Below are 5,042 nucleotides of genomic sequence, written 5' to 3'. Positions count from 1 at the left end.
TAAGGTAATGATGCCAATAGACCATCTCACATTTCAAATAGGGCAAAAACGTCAAAAGCTAGTTTATGGAGAGAGTTTAGAAATTCCAAAGCATCAAAGTGGACCACTGTACTCTATTTAGTGTTCTTAGAAGTCTACCAGGATCGTTTAGCCTTCGTGCCACGTTATACGAGGTAATGATGCCAATAGAAAATGTTACGTTTCAAATTGCATAAAAACGTCAAAAGCTCATCAATGGAGAGAGTTGAGCTATTCCAAAGCATCAAAGTGGACCGTTGTACTCTATTTAGTGTTCTTAGAAGTCTACCACGTTAGTTTAGCCTTCGTGCATTGTTTCATAAGGTAATGATGCCAATAGACCATGTTACATTTCAGATTGCATAAAAACGTCAAAAGCTCATCAATGGAGAGAGTTAAGCAATTTCAAAGCATCAAAGTGGACCGTTGTACTCTATTTAGTGTTCTTAGAAGTCTACCACGTTAGTTTAGCCTTCGTGCATTGTTTCATAAGCTAATGATGCCAATAGACCATGTTACATTTCAAATACCGCAAAAACGTCAAAAGCTAGTCTATCGAGAGAGTGAGCAATTCCAAAGCATCACTGTACTCTATTTAGTGTTCTTAGAAGTCTACCAGGCTAGTTTAGCCTTCGTGCCACGTTTACAAGGTAATGAGGCCAAGAGAAAATGTTACGTTTCAAATTGCATAAAAACGTGAAAAGCTCATCAATGGAGAGAGTTGAGCAATTCCAAAGCATCAAAGTGGACCGTTGTACTCTATTTAATGTTCTTAGAAGTCTAACACGTTACTTTAGCCTTCGTGCATTGTTTCATAAGGTAATGATGCCAATAGACCATGTCAAATTTCAAATAGGGCAAAAACGTCAAAAGCTAGTCTATGGAGAGAGTTAAGAAATTCCAAAGCATCAAAGTGGACCACTGTACTCTATTTAGTGTTCTTAGAAGTCTACCAGGCTCGTTTAGCCTTCGTGCCACGTTTTATGAGGTAATGATGCCAATAGAAAATGTTACGTTTCAAATTACATAAAAACGTCAAAAGCTCATCAATGGAGAGAGTTGAGCAATTCCAAAGCATCAAAGTGGACCGTTGTACTCTGTTTAGTGTTCTTAGAAGTCTACCACGTTAGTTTAGCCTTCGTGCATTGTTTCATAGGGTAATGATGCCAATAGACCATGTCACATATCAAATAAGGCAAAAACGTCAAAAGCTAGTCTATGGAGAGAGTTGACCAATTCCAAAGCATCACTGTACTCTATTTAGTGTTCTTAGAATTCTACCACGTTAGTTTAGCCTTCGTGCATTGTTTCATAAGGTAATGATGCGAATAGACCATGTTACATTTCAGATTGCATAAAAACGTCAAAAGCTCATCAATGGAAAGAGTAAAGCAATTTCAAAGCATCAAAGTGGACTGTTGTACTCTATTTAGTGTTCTTAGAAGTCTACCACGTTATTTTAGCCTTCGTGCATTGTTTCATAAGGTAATGATGCCAATAGACCATGTTACATTTCAAATACCGCAAAAACGTCAAAAGCTAGTCTATGGAGAGAGTTGAGCAATTCCAAAGCATCAAAGTGGACCGCTGTACTCTATTTAGTGTTCTTAGATGTCTACCAGGCTAGTTTAGCCTTCGTGCCATGTTTTAGGAGGCAATGATGCAAATAGAAAATGCTACGCTTCAAATTGCATAAGAACGTCAAAAGCTCATCAATGGAGAGAGTCGAGCAATTCCAAAGCATCACTGTACTCTATTTAGTGTTCTTAGAAGTCTACCAGGCTAGTTTAGCCTTCGTGCCACGTTTACAAGGTAATGAGGCCAATAGAAAATGTTACATTTCAAATTGCATAAAAACGTCAAAAGCTCATCAATGGAGAGAGTTGAGCTATTCCAAAGCATCAAAGTGGACCGCTGTACTCTATTTAGTGTTCTTAGAAGTCTAACACGTTGGTTTAGCCTTCGTGCATTGTTTCATAAGGTAATGATGCCAATAGACCATCTCACATTTCAAATAGGGCAAAAACGTCAAAAGCTAGTTTATGGAGAGAGTTTAGAAATTCCAAAGCATCAAAGTGGACCACTGTCCTCTATTTAGTGTTCTTAGAAGTCTACCAGGCTCGTTTAGCCTTCGTGCCACGTTATACGAGGTAATGATGCCAATAGAAAATGTTACATTTCAAATTGCATAAAAACGTCAAAAGCTCATTAATGGAGAGAGTTGAGCTATTCCAAAGCATCAAAGTGGACCGTTGTACTCTATTTAGTGTTCTTAGAAGTCTACCACGTTAGTTTAGCCTTCGTGCATTGTTTCATAAGGTAATGATGCCAATAGACCATGTTACATATCAGATTGCATAAAAACGTCAAAAGCTCATCAATGGAGAGAGTTAAGCAATTTCAAAGCATCAAAGTGGACCGTTGTACTCTATTTAGTGTTCTTAGAAGTCTACCACGTTAGTTTAGCCTTCGTGCATTGTTTCATAAGCTAATGATGCCAATAGACCATGTTACATTTCAAATACCGCAAAAACGTCAAAAGCTAGTCTATGGAGAGAGTGAGCAATTCCAAAGCATCACTGTACTCTATTTAATGTTCTTAGAAGTCTAACACGTTACTTTAGCCTTCGTGCATTGTTTCATAAGGTAATGATGCCAATAGACCATGTCAAATTTCAAATAGGGCAAAAACGTCAAAAGCTAGTCTATGGAGAGAGTTAAGAAATTCCAAAGCATCAAAGTGGACCACTGTACTCTATTTAGTGTTCTTAGAAGTCTACCAGGCTCGTTTAGCCTTCGTGCCACGTTTTATGAGGTAATGATGCCAATAGAAAATGTTACGTTTCAAATTACATAAAAACGTCAAAAGCTCATCAATGGAGAGAGTTGAGCAATTCCAAAGCATCAAAGTGGACCGTTGTATTCTGTTTAGTGTTCTTAGAAGTCTACCACGTTAGTTTAGCCTTCGTGCATTGTTTCATAGGGTAATGATGCCAATAGACCATGTCACATTTCAAATAAGGCAAAAACGTCAAAAGCTAGTCTATGGAGAGAGTTGACCAATTCCAAAGCATCACTGTACTCTATTTAGTGTTCTTAGAATTCTACGACGTTAGTTTAGCCTTCGTGCATTGTTTCATAAGGTAATGATGCCAATAGACCATGTTACATTTCAGATTGCATAAAAACGTCAAAAGCTCATCAATGGAAAGAGTAAAGCAGTTTCAAAGCATCAAAGTGGACTGTTGTACTCTATTTAGTGTTCTTAGAAGTCTACCACGTTATTTTAGCCTTCGTGCATTGTTTCATAAGGTAATGATGCCAATAGACCATGTTACATTTCAAATACCGCAAAAACGTCAAAAGCTAGTCTATGGAGAGAGTTGAGCAATTCCAAAGCATCAAAGTGGACCGCTGTACTCTATTTAGTGTTCTTAGATGTCTACCAGGCTAGTTTAGCCTTCGTGCCATGTTTTAGGAGGCAATGATGCAAATAGAAAATGCTACACTTCAAATTGCATAAGAACGTCAAAAGCTCATCAATGGAGAGAGTCGAGCAATTCCAAAGCATCACTGTACTCTATTTAGTGTTCTTAGAAGTCTACCAGGCTAGTTTAGCCTTCGTGCCACGTTTACAAGGTAATGAGGCCAATAGAAAATGTTACATTTCAAATTGCATAAAAACGTCAAAAGCTCATCAATGGAGAGAGTTGAGCAATTCTAAAGGATCAAAGTGGACTGTTGTACTCTATTTAGTGTTCTTAGAAGTCTAACACGTTGGTTTAGCCTTCGTGCATTGTTTCATAAGGTAATGATGCCAATAGACCATGTCACATTTCAAAAAAGGCAAAAACGTCAAAAGCTAGTCTATGGAGAGAGTTGTGAAATTCCAAAGCATCAAAGTGGACCACTGTACTCTATTTAGTGTTCTTAGAAGTCTACCAGGCTCGTTTAGCCTTCGTGCCACGTTATACGAGGTAATGATGCCAATAGAAAATGTTACGTTTCTAATTGCATAAAAACGTCAAAAGCTCATCAATGGAGAGAGTTGAGCAATTCCAAAGCATCAAAGTGGACCGCTGTACCCTATTTAGTGTTCTTAGAAGCCTAACACGTTAGTTTAGCCTTCGTGCATTGTTTCATAAGGTAATGATGCCAATAGACCATGTCAAATTTCAAATAGGGCAAAAACGTCAAAAGCTAGTCTATGGAGAGAGTTGAGAAATTCCACAGCATCAAAGTGGACCACTGTACTCTATTTAGTGTTCCTAGAAGTCTACCAGGCTCGTTTAGCCTTCGTGCCACGTTTTACGAGGTAATGATGCCAATAGAAAATGTTATGTTTCAAATTTCATAAAAACGTCAAAAGCTCATCAATGGAGAGAGTTGAGCAATTCCAAAGCATCAAAGTGGACCGTTGTACTCTGTTTAGTGTTCTTAGAAGTCTACCACGTTAGTTTAGCCTTCGTGCATTGTTTCATAGGGTAATGATGCCAATAGACCATGTCACATTTCAAATAAGGCAAAAAGGTCAAAAGCTAGTCTATGGAGAGAGTTGAGCAATTCCAAAGCATCACTATACTCTATTTAGTGTTCTTAGAAGTCTACCACATTAGTTTAGCCTTCGCGCATTGTTTCATAAGGTAATGATGCCAATAGACCATGTCACATTTCAAATAGGGCAAAAACGTCAAAAGCTAGTCTATGGAGAGAGTTGAGCAATTCCCAAGCATCACTGTACTCTATTTAGTGTTCTTAGAAGTCTACCAGGCTAGTTTAGCCTTCGTGCCACGTTTACAAGGTAATGAGGCCAATAGAAAATGTTACGTTTCAAATTGCATAAAAAGTCAAAATCTCAACAATGGACAGAGTTGAGCAATTCCAAATCATCAAAGTGGACCGCTGTACTATATTTAGTGTTCTTAGAATTCTACCACGTTAGTTTAGCCTTCGTGCATTGTTTCATAAGGTAATGATGCCAATAGACCATGTTACATTTCAGATTGCATAAAAACGTCAAAAGC

Source organism: Tripterygium wilfordii, chromosome 8 (assembly GCF_013401445.1).
Source record: "Tripterygium wilfordii isolate XIE 37 chromosome 8, ASM1340144v1, whole genome shotgun sequence".
NCBI lineage: Eukaryota > Viridiplantae > Streptophyta > Magnoliopsida > Celastrales > Celastraceae > Tripterygium > Tripterygium wilfordii.
This window is presented reverse-complemented; position numbering follows the sequence as displayed.